At 39.6% G+C, this 24,103-nt stretch overlaps 1 protein-coding gene across 2 annotated transcripts in view; it reads left to right on the forward strand.

Annotated features, from left to right (window-relative positions):
- dcc (DCC netrin 1 receptor) overlaps positions 1-24,103 on the forward strand; it is an 803,111-nt gene that overhangs the window by 175,566 nt on the left and 603,442 nt on the right. The gene's annotated exons all lie outside the window — the stretch shown is intronic.

Here is a 24,103-nt window from a genome sequence, read left to right on the forward strand (position 1 = left end):
CGCTTCAAAGCAGCAGTCGCCTTCCAGGGCCCCAACTCCTCGCCCCTCTGTTGCGAGTTTGTTGTGATTAAATGTAACGTGTTTTTGTGTGCATTGCACAGAGGGTTTTTTTTCCCACTCCAGACTAGGCCCCTTTAGGAGCCCAGTGTAGATTGTATTTGTTTACTCATCTCCTTCCCCAGTGTTTGACCTTTTCTCATCTTTTACGGGGCGCCTCGTGGCGACCCATCAGCGTTCCTGTTCTGAAACCCTGTACACTGTTTGTCTAATCTTGAACGGGTTTGTGCTGTAAACAAACATTTCATTGTACTTGTTGCAATGACAATAAAGACCTAAGAACTTCCAGTTTTGTTTGATTTTGGCAGCGGCAGTCGACCAAAGCTTTTAGGGTTTTGCCAGAAGAAGACCACATTTCTTATGATGACTCGCGCATATAGTGTCATACTGACATGATGTTCGTTGTAATATTTGCACACATATTGTAAATAGGCTGTCTCTAATGGCCATGCTAGTATCAAATAGCCGACACTATCAAGAAATGACCTTGGATTGTGCTACAAACATGATGCTACTACCAAGACCGTATCGGGCACATGCAGGTCTGAAGCAAAGAGAGGCTGCCGGGGAAATTGGTTCTCCAAGGAAGTAGTTGTGAAACTAAAACACTAGTGGCTAGGGATGTCCGATAATATCGGCAGCCGATAAATGCGTTAAAATGTAATATCAGAAATTATTGGTATCCATTTCAAAATTATCGGTATCGATTTCAAAAAATACAATTTTCGACTTTTTAAAACACTGCTGTGTATACGGACGTAGGGAGAAGTACAGAGCGCCAACAAACCTTAAAGGCACTGCCTTTGCGTGCCGGCCCGTTCACATAATATCTACGGCTTTTCATACACACACAACTGAATGCAACGCATACTTGGTCAACAGTCATACAGGTCACACTGAGGGTGGCCGTATAAACAACTTTAACACTGTTACAAATATGCGCCATACTGTGAACCCACACCAAACAGGAATGACAAACACATTTCGGGAGAACATCCGCACCGTAACACAACATAAACACAACAGAATAAAAATACCCAGAACCCCTTGCAGCACTAACTCTTTGGGGACGCTACAATATACACCCCCCCCCCCCCCCAACCCCGCCCACCTCAACCTCCTCATGCTCCTTCAGGGAGAGCCAATCCCAAATTCCAAGCTACTGTTTTGAGGCATGTTAAAAAAAAAATAATGCACTTTGTGACTTCAATAATAAATATGGCAGTGACATGTTGGCATTTTTTTTCTTTAACTTGAGTTGAATTATTTTGGAAAACCTTGTTACATTGTTTAATGCATCTGGTGGGGCATCACAACAAAATTAGGCATAATAATGTGTTAATTCCACAACTGTATATTGGTATCGGCTGTGATCGGTATCGGTAATTAAGAGTTGGACAATATCGGAATATCGGATATCGGTAAAAAGCCATTATTGGACATCTCTACTAGTGGCTATTTAAGAACAGTCAACTTTTATTTTCTATTTTCAGAATGTTTGGTAATGTTTTCCTCTCCTCAAAATTGTCACTACCGAAACATAAACATAACATAAGATAATAATCAATCATAAATACAAATATTATGTTAACCTGTTATTATTACTTGTACTTTCTTTGTGCAAAAGAAAAATACAAAAAAAGTTTTTTCATAATAAAATACTAATGAATTCCTCTCACTTCAATGTATACAATTCTTCAAAATCGGTGCGCAATCTTTTTTTATAAAATGTATTACACTGAGTTAAAGGAGCCTTATGTAATAATTTCATTTCAACTCATCATTAAATAGCCCTGATGTGTCAAAAGGCATTAATAAATCTTATTATTTTTGAATGCACTTCCCAACACATCCGCTGTACGTGGGTGGCCTCCAGTACTCAGATCGTCCCTGTTCAATATCCGATGATTTGACTGCATAGTAGATAGTTGAATCAGACTCTTCCGAATTGAATCGTTGAATTGTCGACTATTCTAATTTATTCCTACTTGTAGTATCATTAACACCATCATGATCCGCCCTGAGATCGGTAGGTCGTGAGTTCAAACCCCGCCCGAGTCATACCAAAGACTATAAAAATGGGACCCATTACCTCCCTGCTTGGCACTCAGCATCAACGGTTGGAATTGGGGGTTAAATCACCAAAATGATTCCCGAGCGCGGCCACCGTTCCTGCTCACTGCTCCCCTCACCTCCCAGAGGGTGGAACGAGGAGATGGGTCAAATGCAAACTTATAGGATTAAAAATTATTTATTCTTATTTCTCGCGAATTTTTTTTATTGTAGCCCTTTGTTGACAATTCTCATTATGCGCCTGGTAAAAGTCACAAGTACGTTTACGTTTACAGGGACGGCGTGGCGCAGTGAAAGAGTGGCCGTGCGCAACCCGAGGGTCCCTGGTTCAATCCCCACCTAGTACCAACCTCGTCACGTCCGTTGTGTCCTGAGCAAGACACTTCACCCTTGCTCCTGATAGGTGCTGGTTAGCGCCTTGCATGGCAGCTCCCTCCATCAGTGTGTGAATGTGTGTGTGAATGGGTAAATGTGGAAGTAGTGTCAAAGCGCTTTAAGTACCTTGAAGGTAGAAAAGCGCTATACAAGTATAACCCATTTATCATTTATTTATTTACAAGCAATGGTTATTTTGGGTTATGTCGTCAGCCGCAAAGGATGTTGACATAAACGTAATACACTGTACCTGTGGAGCTCAAAAGTTAAAAAAAAAAAAAAAAGGAAATATTTGAAGGATAAGGTTCATGGAATTTTGATTGTCTTCTGAATCACGCTGTCCTCCTTTCCCTTGTAAAATCTGTCTGATCTAATTTATACAGAGAACTAACAGACAAGCTCACATAAACACACACACACACACACGCGAATGAGAATTACAAGAGGGAAAAATGAGACTCCAATAATTAAGACTGATTGGAGTGAATATTATTAGTAAGTGTGTGTGTGTGTGTGTGTGTGTGTGTGTGTGTGTGTGTGTGTGTGTGTGTGTGTGTGTGTGTGTGCGTGTGTGAGTGTGTGTCTGCCTGCATAGATTTAGGGATCTCAGATGTTACATTATAGAGGAGATTATGGGTATTATAGTTCAATGAGACGCAGAAGGTAGCTGACAGGTGAACATTGTTAATGAAGGCTTCATGCAAAAACCTAAACACACACACACACACGCACACACACACACACACATGCACACACATGCACTAACAGCAGTGCTGTCCAGCTGGTGCCTGAGCTAGGTGCAGATGGGACCTTGGTCGCAAATATGTCTAACAGCAGGCTAGTAGTTTTTGTTTCCATGCAACACCTGGGCACTCGTTTTCGGTATCTGTTGGTGTCTGGTCTTTAACAAGTCAATGTTGTTTCCTATGTGTGCATTGCGTCCCAAAGTCACCAGCCTTGGCGTCACTATAGACAGCGATTTTAAACTTGACTTGTCCAGGGTGTACCCCGCCTTCCGCCCGATTGTAGCTGAGATAGGCGCCAGCGCCCCCCGCGACCCCGAAAGGGAATAAGCGGTAGAAAATGGATGGATGGAAACAAGTCAATGGCATTTTAAAATCGTGTTTTTATCACCTTCGTCTTTTAGTAAAGGTTAAACCGTTTTTATCTTTTAACCTTTTTAAACAAGTCGTGCATGCTTTTATTTCAAGTCGCCTGGACTACTGCAATGCACTTTATGCCGGCATTAGCCAAAAAGTGCTCTCCCGGTTGCAGTTAGTCCAGAACGCGGCAGCATGACTTTTAACAGGGGCCAGGAAACCCCAGCATATAACCCCAATTCTTCAGAGTTTCCACTGGCTCCCTGTTCATTTTAGAATTGATTTTAAAACATTGCTGTTTGTTTTAAATCTTTACATGGACTGGCACCTCAGTATATCTCGGACCTCATGAAAACTTACAATCCTGCGCGCGCTCTGAGGTCCGAGAGCTAGTTCCAGCTCGTGGTGCCCAAGACCAGACTTAAAACCAGGGGAGCCAGGGCCTTCTCTGTGGTCGGCCCTATGCTCTGGAACACTCTGCATCCTCCATGTTCAAACTGCTTCCACAGTGGAGTGTTTTAAGTCTCGTCTTAAGACTCACTTTTATACTTTGGCTTTTAACACTACGTGAGTTGTGTGGTCCTCTGTTGTCCTCTGTGTTTTTTATACACTTTGATTTCTATTTTACTGTTTTAATTGATTTTACCCTTTAAAATTCTTTTTAATCATATTTATTTTTATATATTTTTTATATTGGTTTTATATGTATTTATTTATTGTTTTTATTAAGTCATTGGTGGAGCATAATATTGTTTTTTAATATTGTTTTTAACATGGCTGTGCAGCACTTTGGAAACGTTGTTGTTGTTTAAATGTGCTATATAAATAAAGTGGATTGGATCAGATTAGATTGTCACGCAATCCACCTGCAGCACATTTCACAACAATCAACTCATTTAGTAATTCTTCAAATTTTACGTTGGCATTTTACGCACCATATATAGGCTGAACTTGAACAGTTGATCCAGTGCTACCTGTTTTTGTTTGTAATCCCTTCCAAATGGCCAGATGAACACCAAAGACAAAGAGGATTTTTGTACTTTGTGTAACAGATCAGGGCAACACGGTGGAACAGGGGTTAGTGCATCTGCCTCACAATATGAAAGTTCTGAGTAGTCCTGGGTTCAATACCGGGCTCGGGATCTTTCTGTGTGGCGTTTGCATGTTCTCCCCGTGACTGCGTGGGTTCCCTCCGGGTACTCCGGCTTCCTCCCACTTCCAAAGACATGTGTTACAGGTCTCACAGGAATGTGAGTTCAGTAGACAAAAGGTTGTGTTCATAGTCTTACCCCTGGAAAACACAGGCAATGTTTAGGAAGAGTGAAGACACAAACAACTCTTGAAGCTTCCCAAGCTCCTCTCTTTATTACACATTTGATATATTTCCTTTAATCCACAATAACAATATATTTATTATTCTCTAAATTCAATATTACATTCTCAAAACATATCTTCTCCATAGCACAATAGCTATTATAATGCTATATATTTCTGTATATTCACATTTCTATACAGTGTTGTTACAGAAACATCTTGAGTAATAGACTCTTTTCCAAATGGGGAGGTATATTTTAGACATAAAATGTCCTTGGGAAATATACTTGGAGTCAAACAAAATGTATCCACATCACTCAGTTCATCATCTATTTACACATATAAGAAACAATAATAACATATTTACACAGATAATAATGTTACCTTGTGTGAGATAGAGATAAAGATAGAAGAGTATTTCTTTACAACAGAGCACTATATATACAAACAGCAGTGCTCTTCAGTTGGCATGAAAGGGTTAACTGCTCTCAACTGACCCACACGCATAGAAGAGCTAGCTAGATGCTAACACACTGTAGTATAAAAGTCTAAAGGCACTAAAACATCAATATATGTCGCTGAACTATATTACATTTGAAATGTAGGGTGTTTAGTTATCAAATATTTACATTTGTGATATTTCATAACATTACTAACCTGGAAAACACAGGCAATGTTTAGGAAGAGTGAAGACACGAACAATTCTTGACGCTTCCCAAGTTTCCTCTGAGGGGAGGAAATACCCACACCTAAAAAGGGACCTACGGGCAACTACTTCACTACACATTAGTTCTGCTCTTCATCTCTGTCTTTACACTAACATGGATGGAAAACGGCTATAACTTTTGTCAATAAAAACTGATTGACAAAAAAAAAACATATATTTCACATTGTGAAGGCATCACACACTTCCCGACAAACAAAAGTGGCTCCTGACACTTAAGAATAACAGAATCATAAATTCATCTTGCACAATCTAATACATTTTTTTTTTCCGTTGGAACAATTCATTTTTATCAACTGAAATATCACAACATTCATGAATTGTTTCCATTTACAGATGTGTACAACTGTGAGCGTTTTAAATGTCAGTAACAAGTAGCAGAGTGTTTGGCAGGTAAGTACAAAGACAGGTTTATAATCGGATGGTGGAATGGATTAGGATAAGATGGAATGGGTTGCATTTGAGTGTATTGTCTTGGATATGTTTCAACTGCGCTAATGGTAGGGCGTAACTGATAGGTTGGTTGGCAAAGAGAGGGGTACGTGAACACATAGCCTGGTCTTCGCTCTCGAGTTGATCGTCTCAGTGGGCTGTCTCGTATTACATTTACTTGTTGGTCATGATTAGCATCTTGCACATTCGATTGCATGGGCTCTAGCCCTTGGTCAGGTCCATTCACATGCAGTATTTCTTGTCTCTCAACAGAGTTTATTATGTCACTGTTACGGTCAGGATAAGATTCTTGTCCTGGCTCAGCTGCCCTTGCAAGCTCTGGCTGATCTGGGATCTTTCGTGTCATAAGGTGGTCGTGGAATTTGCTATTTCTGCTGTAGTGTACTGTAGGGACCCGGAGCCAATATTGACAAGGATTTTGAGCCTCATCACTGTCATCATCTGAACCACTGTCTGACCTTTGTGCAATGTTCTGTGTGTGTGTTTGGCTTCTTTTAAGTTTGTTCTGCGATTGGGCTGTTTTATCAGGTAAGTTTTGAGGGGTCTCAACTGACAAGTCATTAACTTGTAATAACAAGTTTCTGTGTAGTGTGCGGGTGTAGCAGCCTCCAGATTCTGGGATCACTTTGTAGACAGGGTTGTCCCCTACTTGTTCTTTTACCACATAGATTTTCTGTTCCCAGTAAGGTCTCAGTTTACCAGGTCCGCCTCTTTGGCTCAGATTGCGGACAAGGACTCTGTCTCCGACTTGAAGAGTCACTCCTCGGCATCTCTTATCATAATGTTCTCTTCCCTTTGCACTTGATTGTTGGCTGTTTGAATTAGCAATCCGGTATGCCTCACTCATCTTTCCAGCCCATTTCTCAACATATCCTTTTGGGCTGTCAACTCCTACATCATTCATAAGCCCAAAGAGAAGGTCAACTGGGAGACGGGGGTGTCTGACATACAACAAATACTAGGGGGAAAAGCCTGTAGCCTCATGTTTTGTGCAGTTGTACGCATGCATGACATGGGGTAAATGGTCCTTCCACTGTTCCTTCTCCTTTTCTTCAAGGGTCCTTAACATTTGCAACAGTGTACGGTTTAGCCTTTCAGCTGGGTTGGACTGTGGGTGGGGAAGTCCTTGATTGCCCAATACCAGACAGTTGCCATAGTCTCCTGAACAATTCGTTTTCGAATTCCCGGCCTTGATCATGGTGGAGTTTGGTGGGTTACCCAAACCTAGGGATGAAGTCATTGAACAGGCTGCTGTCTTGCCAGCTTTGTTACGGGGGGGATAGGCCTGTGCAAATCGAGTGAAATGGTCCATAACAACCAATATGTACTCAAATCCTCCACGGCTAGCTTCTAAATGCAGAAAGTCAATACACACGAGCTCCAGAGGAGAGTTTGATGTAATGTTACTCATGGGTGCTCTTTCGTGCAATGTGGGTTTTTTCTGCTTGATACAGGGGTACTTTCTAGCTACATACTCCTCAATATCCCTTTTCATGAAAGGCCAGTAGAACCTGGCTCTTGCTAAGTTTAGCACCTTTTCGACACCTATATGGCCCATGCGGTTGTGAAGGTGGACAAGAACTGTCTGCTTATAGATGGCGGGAACTACTAGTTGTCTTCTTTCTGTAGTCTTCCTATAAAGAAGGTCATCTTCTATAACTAGTCTACTCCATTCTCGTAACAGTTTTCTGATGTTTATGTCAGTTTTAAGTTTGTCCACCTGTGTGAGTGTCATGTCTTTCTCTTTAAGTTCCATAACTTTTCCAATTGCTGCATCTTTCCTTTGTTCTCTGACCAACTCGTCATGACTTATCTGTGGCAGAGGTTCCGTTTGGGGTTGGTCGTCAGATATAAAGTTTAGAGCCGCCACCCAGGCAACATCCCCTTGTTGGCCTCGCCGACTCCCTTCCCATATTGCACCTACCGCTTCTTGAGATAGTTCTTCGGAACACTCATCTATTAAGGATCCAATATCCAAGGGGCAGCGAGACAAATTGTCTGCATCGATGTTACTTCTGCCGGGTCTATATTTTATATCTAAATTGAAATCCGCGAGCTGACCCACCCAACGGTAACCCACAGCATTGAGTTTGGCAGTGCTAAGCACATATGTCAAGGGATTGTTGTCAAGGTAGACCGTGAAGTGGGGTGCGTAAAACAGATAATCCCTAAATTTATCACATACTGCCCACTTCAGGGCTAAAAACTCAAGCTTCCCACTATGTAGATGGTAATTCTGTTCTGCTGGTGTCAATGTACGTGAACCATATCCAATGATCCTCATCTTTCCATTTTGATTCTGATACAAAACTGCTCCTAAACCTTTCTGGGAAGCATCTGTATGGAGAATAAAAGGGCTGTCAAAATCGGGGTAGGCCAGTACTGGGGGTTTGGTGAGCATGTCAATTAGGCTTTCCAGAACTCTTTGATGATCCTCACACCAGTTCACTGGTGTTCGAGATGACTGCTGGGCACTCTTGTTCTTTCCGCATGGCGCATGAGGCTGTTTGGTGTCAACCCTCACCTGGATCAGGTCATACAAAGGTTTTGCTATTCTTGAGAAATCCTGGACATATGACCGATAGTAACTCAAAAATCCCATTAACTGCCTGACATCTCCAACCGTCTGTGGTGTCTTTTGTGCCAGTGCCTGGACAGCTTCTAGGTCTTTGAGATCCACTCTCACACCTTCAGCTGAAACTAGTCGACCAACATACGACCTCTCTGCGAAATAACTCACACTTCTCGGGTTTTAACTTCACTCCATGTCGTTGTAAGGCTTTGAGGACTTTGCGCAGCATCTCCAAGTGCTCGTCAAATGATTTGGCATAACACAGCACATCGTCGAGGTAGGGGATGCAGCATTCGTCTCGTAGGGTGCTGAGCATCTCCTCCATGATCCTTTGATAGATTAGATTAGATAGTACTTTATTTATTCCGTCAGGAGAGTTCCTTCAGGAAAATTACAATTTTCAGCACAATCCCATTCAAGATCAGACAAACATTACAGGGAGACAGAACAGGATCGCTGACGGGTCTGCCGGCTTCCAGCGCCCCTTACAAAAAAGATGACATACAGGTAAACAAGGGGGGCGGGGGGGGGGGGGGGGGGGGGGCTTGGCCGGGGGGAGGAAAAAAATAGAAGATTAAAATAAAATTAAAAAATCGGTCTTAGCCTAGGCCCTGGAGTGGGGGTGCAGACTGAGGCCAAGGGAAAAAAAAAAAATGCAGCTGGGGCATTTGATAGTCCAAATGGGATCCTGACCCACTCGTACAGACCCCAAGGAGTTGTGAATGCCGTCAGATATCTTGACCCCTCGGCAATGAAGCCCTGATGGTAAGCTTTTCCTTGATCGAGAATTGAGAAGCAGTTGTAACCTCCCAGGGAGTCAGTGAGGTCCTGGATCCTGGGCAAGGGATGTCTGTCAGGTACAGTTTTATTATTCAGAAGCCTATAGTCTATACATAGCCGTAAGGTGCCATCTTTTTTTCTTACACATATGACAGGGGCTGCATAAGGAGACCGGGACTTAACAATCCATCCCTTCACTAAAAGCTCTTGAAGGTATTCTTTTACTTCTTTGTAAAGGGGTTTCGGGATTGATGCATAGGACTTTTGAACTGGAATGTCATCTTTGACTATGACTTCCATTTGAAGGGACGGAATGCAACCGATGTCATCACTGGTACGGGAAAATGCACCTGAACAAAGGAAAATGCACCTGAACAAAGTACTTTGTTCACTAGTTCTTGTTGTTCGGCACTCAGGTGGTTGAGATCGACAGGGGGCAACCAATGCTTAACAGGGTGGTTTGAAGAGACTGCCCCTACCTCAGTTGCACTATATTTTACATTTGTCTGTGCAGTCTGCTGGGTTTCTGGTGTATCTGTCTCTAAAATTTTGTCAATGTGCTGTATAGTGCCCATGGCAGTTCTCTTTGGTAAAATAATGTCTTGTTTTGAATGGTTGGCAACAAGTATTTTTATGTACGGGCGTGGACTGTTGTAGATCTCTAAAACACCCTCCCCTACACTGAACAGTCTTAAAGCCGTGTTTTCCTCCATGGGTTCATACAGGACTAGTGGGTCTGAGGTGTTGAAGTTTTACGGTATTCTACAACACACATGTACAGTTTTTCCAGCTGGGATGATGATGGTATCTTTCCTACCCTCACTGTAACTGGGTCGCAGTTTGCTACATGGGGAACCTGGAGAATGTCTAACATGGCCTTTATTTCATCTGCTTCCATATTAAATGCGCGACATAGGAGGCTGGTAACTCTGGCGGCTGCAGCCCCAGATGACTCCGATCTCTTGATGATTGCCTCAATCACATTTGCACCTACAAGTGGCTGGGATAGGGACAACTGGCTGACTAAGAATGGGACTTGTATAGTTAGGTCGTAGGGGATTGCTTGTCCATTTACTGCATAAACATCTAGGTTCTCCTCAATAAGTTCCTGGAGTGGCCTTACTGCATAGTTAGGAATGTGTGTGTCTGCCCAATCACGATCAATTATGCTCACCTGGGAGCATAATACCTCAATATTTTTTTGCATCACAACATCTTCTTTCATTTATATTATGTTTATAAACTCAGGACATATGTCCCTGGACACATGAGGACTTTGAATATGACCCATGAGTGATCCTGTAACTACTTGGTATCGGATTGAAATTTGACTTAAATTGGTGGCATCATCCAAAACTAATGTAAAGCCTCCACACAACAGAAGAATAAGTGATTATTACATTTTAACACAAGTGAAGATGGAACATGTTCTTAATAATTTTGACAACGTAATAGAATGGTAAATGACGTAAATTGGAGCCTTTGTTTGCTTACTTACTACTAAAAGACAAGTTGTCTTCTATTATCACTATTTTATTTAGAGACAAACTTGCAATAAGAAACATGTTTAGTCTACCAAACGATTTTTGTTAAAATAAAAGCCAATTATGCAATGTTTTGTGCATGGTCCCCTTTATTGAGAAAAGTATTGAAAAGTACCGAAAAATTTCGAAATGTATTTTAGTACTGGTACTGAAATATTGGTATCGGGACAACACTAGTCTTGACTCAACAACTTGGAGGGACGAGCATTACTTTTAGTACTTAGACATATTCAACACTCAAAGACGTCTGGGTGTAACGTAAACAACGTCCTTTTTGTTACACAATTGAGAAACAGCCCGTAGGAATTACCTACAAAAATCTGCTCCCAAGGATTAATGCAGAACAATATTATTACGTTATTTGATAAAAACTACTGTTCTTTGTAGTACATGCTATTGTAATGTGTTTCAAACAATGTTTCTTATCTAAAAAAAAAAGTTTTTGTTGACTTTGCTGTGTTTGGGGATGGCCACGCAGAGATAAAATTGATTTTAATTCATGTCAATTGTCAGGGCTGACTTTAGAGTGTTTTGAGTTGAGTTTGGTCGTTGAAAAAATTCACCAAAAAAAAATAACTCATAAAATTTACTTTATAAAATTATTCCAAGTATTTGCACGCAAATGATTTAAGTAAAATTTAATGCTGCAATATCAAATAACACTCACTTGCGAGTATCAAGTAAATTCTACGTACCATATAACCAGAGGTGGGTAGTAACGCGCTACATTTACTCCGTTACATTTACTTGAGTATCTTTTGGGATAAATTGTACTTCTACGAGTAGTTTTTATGCAACATACTGTTACTTTTACTTGAGTATATTTATAGAGAAGAAACGCTACTTTTACTCCGTTCCATTTATCTACATTCAGCTCGCTACTCGCTACTTTTTTTTTTATCGCTCTATTAATGTTTGTTTTGGTTTATGACAGAGATTCAAAGTCGGATCTACGCATGCCTGCTTTTCACCAATCACATGCAGTCACTAGTGACGTTGGACCAATCATACAGAACCAGGGGGTCACATGACCCGACTTAAACAAGTTAAAAAACGTATTCGGTTGTTACCATTTAGTGGTCAATTGTACGGATTATGTACTGTACTGTGCAATCTAATAATAAAAGTTTCAATCAATCAATCAAAAGTGTAAAGGAAAAAAGACACTTTTTATTTCAACCGTACTTCCCGTCAAAAGCCTAAAGACTGATCGCACAGTTCCTGTCTTCACAATAAAAGTCCCGCTCCATCGCGCCTGCGCTAACAAAATAAGAATCTCCGAAAGCCAGCGCAAACAAGCTACCAAGCCACGGAGTTTGCCGCCAATGTATTTCTTGTAAAGTGTATAAAAACAAATATGGAAGCTGGACAAATAAGATGCCAAAAATCAACGACTTTCATGTGTTATTAGACAGAAAAGAGAAACTTTTTTTCTCCTCTATTTGAAAACGTGAACGTCTGATTCCAATCATTGCAAGTCATCAGAATCAGGTAATACACCAACTTATGTTCTTGTCTTCATGAAAGATAGAAATCTATATGTTAAACATGCATGTATATTCATTAAAACACCTTTAACATGTCAACAAAAACGGCAAAATAGATAAATATAAATTATATACTGTATATATAAATGTATATATATATATATATATATATATTTAATATATATATATACATATATATGTATATATATATGATATGTGTGTGTATAAATGATTTGTGTGTGTATGTATGATATGTGTGTGTATGTATATGATGTGTGTGTATGTATATGATGTGTGTGTATGTATACGTATATATGAGGTAGATCACCTCGACTTGGTCATTTATTAAGTAATTGATAAACGTTGAAAAACTTATTGGGGTGTTACCATTTAGTGGTCAATTGTACGGAATATTTACCTTACTGTGCAATCTACTAATAAAAGTTTTAATCAATCAATCAAATCAATGAATGCCTACTGAGGCTATGGTGCTGTTAAGTTATTGTGGCTCAATGTGCCATTTTTTTCATTTTATTTTAATGTACTATTATTTAATATATAATATTGTTTTAGTTGCTTAAGAGATATTACTGGCTCTGAATTTGTTCATTGCTATTTTTATGTTTTTGTGCATTATTTTTTGCCGTGATCAGGTTACTCATCAGTTACTCAGTACTTGAGTAGTTTTTTCACAACATACTTTTTACTTTTACTCAAGTAAATATTTGGGTGACTACTCCTTACTTTTACTTGAGTAATAAATCTCTAAAGTAACTGTACTCTTACTTGAGTACAATTTATGGCTACTCTACCCACCTCTGCATATAACATAACAGTTGTGAAGATATTAAGTAACAGTTACTTAGTTACATCCAAGTATTAAGTTATATTTATTTAAACAAATTAAGTAAATTTTACATGTTTTTCATCAGGAGGAACATCATTTTACTCAACATTTTTAGTAATTTTTATTTACCATATTTCCTTGAAAAGCCGTCGGATCGCTGATTATTTGGAAATCTTTTCTCACTCGAGCGCAGATCAATGACATGCAGGAAGAATATGAGTGTGAATAATAAGACTTTAATAAGAAATTTATCTGCGTCCGCGGCACGGTGGTTAGGGACGACTTGTCCTCAGCATGTTCGGCGTGCCCGTTTTAACATTAATCTGTCTACGTGCTAGAATGACGCATACTTGGTCAACAGCCATACCTTTTACACTGACAGTTGTGGTATAAACAACTTTAAAATTCTTACTAATATGCACCACAGTCTGTGAACCCACACCAAACACATTTCTGATAAACATCGACTCTGTAACACACTATAAACGAAAGATAAGAATTACCCATAATGCCACCTTGCAGTGCTCTGTGAAGTGATGTTAACGGCCAGAGCAGAGCCTGTTGTGCTGTGCGCATCCGTCGTCGTGCATGCGTTTCAAAACACTAGATTTTCAGAGTAAAGTTTATGTAACATTTTTCGGTTTATGTACGTACAACTATTAAACATTTAAATAGTATGAGGAAACAGGCAAAACTTACTCTTCCCCCATAACTCATGTATTACGTTAATAAAATGTTTAATTTTACTTAAGAAACTCTAGTTCTTACTGAATGTTGAAAATATTAGGTATAAATTATGACGGTTACTCTAAAAGAGTTTACAGCTTCAAAAAGTCACTTTTTTCAGTGTTGAGCTGGTAAGTTGAGGTACTGCTGTATTTGCATGTTTTACAATATCACTCGTGTAAAAATGTATCTTGCTTTGTCCCAGCTGTACGGTACAAACACAAAGCCTGGATCATATACAACATTTTCTCAATAGAGGAATAGCAGACATGTTTTACAATATTCAATGATCACTGTCTTCTTTTCTGTCCCTGATTCCCTCTAAAGTTTTCAGAGTTTTTGCCAGTTTTCATCTTTGATTTATTTTATTTATTAATTTTTTTGCTGGCGTGGTTCAGCTGGCAGAGAGTTAGCAGAAATACGCAAACACACACACTTGGATGATCCCCACAGTCTTAACACAGCCCTCTTTCAAGCTGCAGCCTCTGTTGTCAGTCACTGGGAGAGTTTGGCTGTTGTCCATGTCGCTGTCATCAACATCCATTCCTTGGTTCCAACTGGATGGCTTCATAGCCTTCTATCATTTAGCGCTGCAATAGATTGGTTTACAGAGTGACAGTTTTTTTCGGGGTCAATATCCATATCTTCTTGACTGTTTGCTGATTATGATTAGCACGTAGATGGCATGGCGTGTCTTTATGCATCTGTGAGTGGTACTGCCTGCTGGAAAGGTTGTTTTGACATTCAACTCCTGACCAGGGGAGTAAATTGCCGAAACCGAACAATTTAGCCAAAAGGAGAAGAATGCAAATTTAGGCTGAATCCCAATTTTCCTCCTCAACCTTTTCCCCTTCATTTTACCCTTTGCTCTCACCAATCGAAACAGAGGGCCAAGGTATTTATCCATCCATCCATTTTCTACCGCGTATTCCCTTTGGAGTTGCGGGGGGCGCTGGTGCCTATCTCAGCTACAATCGGGCGGAAGGCGGGGTACACCCTGGACAATTCCCCATCTCATCACAGCGCCAACACAGACAGACAACATTCACACTCACATTCACACACTAGGGCAAATTTAGTGTTGCCAATCAACCTATCCCCAGGTGCATGTCTTTGGAAGTGGGAGGAAGCCGGAGTACCCGGAGGGAACCCACGCATTCACGGGGAGAACATGCAAACTCCACACAGAAAGATCCCGAGCCCGGGATTGAACCCAGGACTACTCAGGACCTTCGTATTGTGCGCGTGTAATCTAATCCACCTGTGTGTGTAATAATGTATATCAATCCGAGTTTCTGGAGTCAGATCCGTGTTTTAGACCTGTGTACATGTATGTTAAGCTGTCCCTAGTCAGAAAGATTGTCTACTTCCCGTGTCTTTCGCGACACTTCTGTCGTGTAAGATTTGAGCGAGCGTATCCAGATTTGTGAGTGTGTAATACAGGGTGTGCGCAAACTAGTGTTGTCCCAATACCAATATTTTAAAAATATTTCAAAATAAAAGGACCACACAAAATTACATAATTGGCTTTATTTTAGCAAAAAAATCTTCTGGTACATTAAACGTGTTTCTTATTGCAATTTGGTCCTTAAATAAAATACAAAATACAAGAAAACTTTTCTTTTAGTAGCAAGTAAGCAAAAAAAGGCTTCCTGTCAGGCTTTGACAAAAGGATTGGACTCAGATGCAGAGTAGGGATACTATGTCAGGCTTTTATTTTGACAGCTTTCTTTCACCTCCAGAGTCAGGGTAATACAATATCTACACTAACAAAACTAGTCGTCGAAAAAGGTTCCAAAAAAAGGAACAACCGAGAATCACTCCTGAAGGGAGGAAAACACAAAAACAAAGACAAACTATAATTTGCGCCGTATTTGCAATAAAACGTATTAACACAAAACACTCTAACAGGAGGAAGAAACAATGGCTATAAAAAAATTCTACACTTACTCTAATCTAATAAAATTGGGGTGGCATGGCATAGTGGGTAGAGCGGCCAGCCAGAAACCTGAGGGTTGCAGGTTCGCTTCCCACCTGTTGACATCCAAAAAATCGCTGCCGTTGTGTCCTTGGGCAGGACACTTCACCCTTTGCGCCCAGTGCCGCTCACACTGGTGAATGAATGATTGGTGGTGGTCAGAGGGGCCGTAGGCGCAAACTGGCAGCCACGCTTCCGTCAGTCTACCCCAGGGCAGCGGTGGCTACTGATGTAGCTTACCACCACCAGGTGTAAATGAAAGTTGAGTTCCACTTCTCTGTGAGCACTTTGAGTGTTTAGAAAAGGGCTATATAAATCTAAGTTATTATTATTATTATTAATATTATTATAAACGTTAACAAAAAATTACAAAAAAATTTGAGGAAAGGAAGAATCGTAGGAAAAAATTATAACTCACCACTTAGGCTGAAAAAACTAAATAACAAAAAATTAGTCTGCTGAGGAAATTCAATGGCTCCTAATTAAAGAATAAAAAAAAACTTTATATTATTATATTACAATTTTTCTCAAATTGTACGGTTTTTCTTCAACGGAGTTTGATGCTGAAAATTTAAAAATATATTAATTTATGTTCCAAATGTTTCTGAAATCAAACAAATACATTTCCAAAAGTTTGCGTACTTCTTTTCCCGTTTACTGTAAAAAAAACAGGATTGTGTCATAAGTGGTATATGCAGACAGCGTCTCAGTAAAACAAAATGTTGACTCGCATTTAAAGTATTTTTCCTCACTGTCAAAGCAGTATGATTTGTAAATGTTTTTTTTATTACAGCACATCCCCTTAATGTTAAAATATTAAAGACATGAATGAGCACATCATCGAGTTGTGAAGAAGTGGGTTTATTTACTATCAAGTTTGCATTTATCTTAATGATTACCGCATCTTAATGATTACCGTATCACTTTAATTGCTTCAGTTCAGGGGTGAAAAAACTCACTTTAGATCTGGGGCCACATGTCATGATCCGTGGTCAGGATCATGTTTTGTGTTTTCTTTAGTCATACTTGCCATCCCTCCCGATTTTCCTGGGAGACTCCCGAATTTCATTGCCCCTCCTGAAAATCTCCCCGGGCAACCATTCTCCCGAATTTCTCCCGATTTACAGCCGGACATCAATATTGGGGGCGTGCCTTAAAGGAACTGTCTTTAGCGTCCTCTACAACCTGTCGTCACGTGCGCTTTTCCACCATAAAAACAACATGCCAGCCCAGTCACATAATATATGCGGCTTTTACACACACATAAGTGAATACAATGCATACTTGGTCAACAGCCATACAGATCACACTGAGGGTATGGCCGTATAAACAATTTTAAAACTGTTACAAATATGCGCCGCACTGTGAACCCATACCTAACAAGAATGACAAACACATTTCGGGAGAACATCCGCACCGTAACACAACACAAACACAACAGAACAAGTACCCAGAATCCCTCGCAGCACTAACTCTTCCGAAACGCTACAAAATACACCCCAGCTACCACCAAAACAATAATCTCATTGATTTCTTTGTTTAAAAATGGAACAAGAACATTCTGAATATGTAAAAATCATAATGTTGTTTTTTTACACTTGTGTGTTGCGGTTAATAGTATTGTACCTTTATTTGTCATTATTTATACTTTCTGAATAAAGTATGTGATAATGTTCATCACGTGTTAATTTTCAATCTATCAAGGAAAACAAATATTAAAATCAAATTACAGGATGTTTTTTATGTAGTTTGGTCATTTTCCTCGACTGGTGCACTAACATCATGTGGTTTATTTTTTTTATACATATGTAGCATCATCTACAAAGACACAAATAATTGCTATTAGGACATCTGGTCGACACATTTAGAACAGCCGTTTCTTTCATTCAAAAATTTCGGCTCATTTTTATACCTAGCAAACTCATCCCGCGGGACGGATAAAGTCTGTTGCGGGCCTGTTCCAAACCGCGGGCCTTACGTTTGGCACCCCTGCTTTAATTGGTCTTCATGGTGAGTGATTATGAAATAAAAACAATATTTTAAACATGAATAGTGTACATTTTTTAAGTAGATTAGCTGCTTAACCATTCATGAAATGTATTAAATTGTAGCAAAGTCCGTTTGCTGCTCATGTGACATTGTACAAACCCCGTTTCTATATGAGTTAGGAAATTGTGTCAGATGTAAATATAAACGGAATACAATGATTTGCAAATCATTTTCAACCCATATTCAGTTGAATATGCTACAAAGTCAACATATTTGATGTTCAAACTGATAAAAGTTTTTTTTTTGCAAATAATCATTAACTTTAGAATTTGATGCCAGAAACACGTGACAAAGAAGTTGGGAAAGGTGGCAATAAATACTGATAAAGTTGAGGAATGCTCATCAAACACTCAATTGGAACATCATCACACAAGTGTGCAGGCTAATTAGGAACAGGTGGGTGCCATGATTGGGTTTAAAAACAGCTTCCTAAAAAAATGCTCAGTCTTTCACAAGAAAAGATGGAGCGAGGTACACCCCTTTGTCCACAACTGCGCGAGAGTTTAAGTACAACGTTTCTCAAAGTGCAATTGCAATAAATTTAGGGGTTTCAACATCTACGGTCCATAATATCATCAAAAGGTTCAGAGAATCTGGAGAAATCACTCCACGTAAGCGGCATAGCCGGTAAACCAACATTGAATGACCGTGACCTTTGATCGCTCAGACGGCACTGTATCAAAAACCGACATCATTTTCTAAAGGATATCACCACATGGGCTCAGGAACAATTCAGAAAACCACTGTCACTAAATACAGTTTGTCCTTACATCTGTAAGTGCAAGTTAAAGCTCTACTATGCGCAGCGAAAGCCATTTATCAACAACATCCAGAAACGCCGCCGCCTTCTATGGGCCCTAGAACATCTAAAATGGACTGATGCAAAGTGGAAAAGTGTTCTGTGGTCTGACGAGTCCACATTACAAAGTGTTTTTGGAAATATTCGACATCGTGTCATCCGGACCAAAGGGGAAGCGAACCATCTAGATTGTTATTGACGCAAAGTTCAAAAGCCAGCATCTGTGATGGTATGGGGTGCATTTGGGACTGCGTGGCGCAGTGGGAGAGTGGCCGTGCGCAACCCGAGGGTCCCTGGTTCAATCCCCACCTAGTACCAACCTCGTCACGTCTGTTGTGTCCTGAGCAAGACACTTCACCCTTGCTCCTGATGGGTGCTGGTTAGCGCCTTGCATGGCAGCTCCCGCCATCAGTGTGTGAATGGGTGAATGTGGAAGTAGTGTCAAAGCGCTATGAGTACCTTGAAGGTAGACAAGCGTTATACAAGTACAACCCATTTATCATTTATTAGTGCCCAAGGCATGGGTAACTTACACATCTGTGAAGGCAGCATTAACACTGAAAGGTACATGCCGGTTTTGGAACAACATATGCTGCGATCTAAGCGCCTGCTTATTTCAGCAAGACAATGCCAAACCACATTCAGCACGTGCTACAACAGCGTGGCTTTGTAAAAAAAGAGTGCGGGTACTTTCCTGGCCCGCCTGCAGTCCAGACATGTCTCCCATCGAAAATGTGTGGCGCATTATGAAGCGTAAAATACGACAGCCGAGACCCCGGACTGTTGAACGACTGAAGCTCTACATAAAACAAGAATGGAAAATAATTCCACTTTCAAAGCTTCAACAATTAGTTTCCTCAGTTCCCAAACGTTTATTGAGTGTTGTTAAAAGAAAAGGTGATGTAACACAGTGGTGAACATGTCCTTTCCCAACTACTTTGGCACGTGTTGCAGCCATGAAATTCTAAGTTAATTATTATTTGCAAAAAAAAAATAAAGTTTCTGAGTTTGAACATCAAATATCTTGTCTTTGTAGTGCATTCAATTGAATATGGGATGAAAAGGATTTGCAAATCATTGTATTCTGTTTATATTTACATCTAACACAATTTCCCAACTCATATGGAAACGGGATTTGTAGTTTATTAGCTACATTGACGTTAGCTAACAATTTTAAAACAATACCAACTATCAAACTATGGCAATATTGTGTTACAGAACTAATCAAAACCACACAGCCGGAAAGAATGAATTATTTATGTTTGCTGCTTTTGTACTACAGCAGGTGATGCATTGCGACACTGTTAGTGTAGGTGTTTCCTGTCAGGTCAGTTCCTTAGATTAGGATCAAAGCTAATTACACTTTTCTGGGCTGTAATGGCATCCTGCCTTTCAGCTACACGTGTGCATGTTTTTCTCTCGCTCATTTGTGACCCGCTATTGGACTTCTACTCTGTACATTATCACATTTTGACAAAATGGCTGTGAATGGATGTGAATCCTTTTTTAGCCACCTGGTACATGTACAATAATAGTATGATCTACTGAAGCTTGTTATTAAAGAACGCATGACATCCTTTAACTCTGTGAAATAATGACAACATCCTTTTAGAGAAGATTATGAAGAAATTGTAAACATTGGAGGCAGAACTGGAGGGTTCTGCATTTGGATGGTGTGATTTTTTTCTCCTGACTGCACATTAAAATTAATATTTGGAAAAAAATGTAATCAACATTTTCGTCAGAGATTGTAATACACCACAATGTTTACATGTTAATTGCATGTCTATTTCACTGATAATTTTTACTGCCGAGAGTTAACCTTCCGTAATTTATTTGACGGTCATTGAACGCACCATAGTTATCTGCTATTCGACAGGAACAGTAAAGTTTTATTTTAGGTTTGGGTGAAAACACATTTTATGGAGAATAATTATTGTGTTACTGCAGAAAACAATGTGACATACATGTAAATCAGTGGTTCTCAAATGGGGGTACGTGTACCCCTGGGGGTACTTGAAGGTATGCCAAGGGGTACGTGAGATTTTTAAAAAAAATCTAAAAATAGCAACAATTCAAAAATCCTTTATAAATATATTTATTGAATAATTATTCAACAAAATACGAATGTAAATGTATAAACTGTGAAAATAAATGCAACAATGCAATATTCAGTGTTGACAGCTAGATTTTTTGTGGACATGTTCCATAAATATTGATGTTGAAGATTTCTTTTTTTGAGAGGAAATGTTTAGAGTTAAGTTCATGAATCCAGATGGATCTCTATTACAATCCCCACAGAGGGCACTTTAGGTTGATGATTACTTCTATGTGTAGAAATCTTTATTTTGTATTGAATCACTTGTTTATTTTTCAACAAGTTTTTAGTTATTTCTATATCTTTTTTTCCAAATAGTTCAAGAAAGACCACTACAAATGAGCAATATTTTGCACTGTTATACAATTTAATAAATCAGAAACTGATGACATAGTGCTGTATTATACTTCTTTTTTTCAACCAAAAATGCTTTGCTCTTCTGATTAGGGGGTACTTGAATTAAAAGAATGTTCACAGGGGGTACATCACTGAAAAAAGGCTGAGAACCACTGATATAAATGATGAATGAAATTAATACATGAACATTTAACACCATTTTTTGTTATTTGAAGACTCTTGTTGATGAAGACAGTGATCGGCACAGAGGGATACTTTGTACTATGTACTAAATACTTAGTTACGGGCAATGTTCGCCAAATTATTTGCCAACATTGTTATATAAAAGCAATTTATACAAAAAGTGGACTTGTGAAAACAGTAATATGCCACTGGATGGTGTTCAAAATGTGGTCTACGGCCCTGTCTACATTAAGCCGGATAACTCCTTCAACAAATACTTATTCAGCCCAAGCCCCGTTTCAGCAACATTAACCCATCGTTTAAGGTTCCCCTCCTTGGATAATTTTTTACTCGGGTAATTGCGGTGTATATTTCTTGAGTCTCCGGGCTCTTACCTCTGTGTGGACTCATCGATCGTTTACAAACTGAGTTCGGAGAGGAAGTGACGTCAGAAAGAACGCGCCACAGCCAACTTCAAAACAACCGGCTTCGTAACTTGGAGATAAATAAATGATAAATGGGTTGTACTTGTATAGCGCTTTTTTACCTTCAAGGTACTCAAAGCGCTTTGACATTACTTCCACATTTACCCATTCACACACACATTCACACACTGATGGAGGGAGCTGCCATGCAAGACGCTAACCAGCACCCATCAGGAGCAAGGGTGAAATGTCTTGCTCAGGACACAACGGACGTGACGAGGTTGGTACTAGGTGGGGATTGAACCAGGAACCCTCGGGTTGCGCACGGCCACTCTTTTACTGCGCCACTAGAAAGATGGAGGCGAGTCAGTCATCCAGACATGTTTCTCCTTCTACATGTACAAACGCTTGTGGAAATCACACATGAATAAGAGAAGGAAACGCGCGATTGCAGATGTTTGGGATACAGCACAGCAATGTTGAGCGACAGTTTTGGATAAGGCCTGGAAGAACGGCAGCCCGGTCGGATGTGTTTTTCAACGAGTGTGTTGTGCCAGAGGATTGGCAAGAGAACTTTCGAAAGTCTAGGTCAGCTGTGATTCTGCTTAGCGAAAAACTTTGTCCATTTGTCGAAGGAGAGACAACGAGAATGCGGGCTCCCGTAGATGTGATAAAAAGGGTAGCGTGTGCTTTGTATTACCTGGCCAACAAGGGAAGACTACGGAAAACAGCAAATGCTTTTGGACTGGCAAGGCAGACTGTATCAGTTATTGTCCGCCGAGTATGTCGAGCGATTACTCAACATCTAAGTCCAGAGTATATAAAGTCACCATAAACGAAAGGACAATGAAGGTGAAGGCAAACAAGTGAAGAGTGTCCTGACCAGATAGCTAGATCCCAAGATTAATTGTTGTAAGATGTTCTTTATCACATTGTTTACTTTCACATGTCCATTAAAGATGTGACTAATTTATGATGACTTGAGTGTGATTCCCTACAATAGGGCCCCGCAGCACACTGGATTACAGTTAATTGAAATACCACAACTGGGGATATTGTTCAGATAAGTTCAATTTATTTTAAGAACTTGCACACAAAGCAACTATGACGTGTGCATTTTCCGCGCATGTGTACTAGGTCGCTTTGTGCCGCCAGACAGAGGGGGCAGGGGGCCCTAAACAATGGCATTGTGGGTGTGTTTGTGCACAAGGCTAAGGTTAGGTTGGATATACCCTGTATAACCTTAGCTGGCTTAGTGTAGAAGCAGCCCAAACTGTTGGTTTTTTTTTGTGTTTTTTTTTTTTTTTATTAAATCAATAAAGAAAAAACACAAGATATACATTCACACTGATCCACACCCACTCACACAAAAATGGGTTGTTTCTTTCTGCTACCAATATTCTGGTTCCCACAACATAGACAACACAGTCTGCAAGGGACACAGTCCTTGAAGCACACATGATTCTGTGTGCCGCTGGTCCACGAACATATTCATTAACTACTATTTTTTTATGTAATTTTTTTTTTTACAATGTTTTACTTTCTTTTTTTATCCAAGAACATGTTTTTTTTATTTATTTATCTTATTTTATTTTAATTTTAAAAAAAGGACCTTATCTTCACCAGACCAGGTTGTCAATAAAATTAGATTTGTTTAAAGGGTTTTTAAAACCAGGTCCAGTCCAGATAAATGTCCAAGTCGGGCTCAGCAACACACACCTTCAGCCATGTACACTGAAACATTAGGTAAACAACAGATTGCATATAATTTATAAACAAAACTACAATTTCAAAATAAGCATTTGTGTATAGTCCAGTTGTTGTTGTTATTGTTGCACATCTATAAACATAATTACATTTTCAAAATAAGCCTTTGAGGACTTTTTTTGTTTTGTTTTTTGGCATCATTATCGTTTTCCACCATATATCTTTCTAAAGTTAAAAAATACTGAATACATGTTTTAAAGAAAGTAATACTAAGTGGATATCTATTTTTGGCCTTAAAATAAACCTTTTACCGAGTACTATAATCAAATTGACTAAATCATGACTGTCAATGAACTCTCCTGAAATAACAGTAACCACATCAAGCTTCATAAACAAATCAATCCTTCAACATATTTTTTCAACATCCACCCAAAAGGAAGACACAATATGACAATACCAAAACAAATGCATGGTGG

Source organism: Nerophis ophidion, linkage group LG17 (assembly GCF_033978795.1).
Source record: "Nerophis ophidion isolate RoL-2023_Sa linkage group LG17, RoL_Noph_v1.0, whole genome shotgun sequence".
Lineage (NCBI taxonomy): Eukaryota > Metazoa > Chordata > Actinopteri > Syngnathiformes > Syngnathidae > Nerophis > Nerophis ophidion.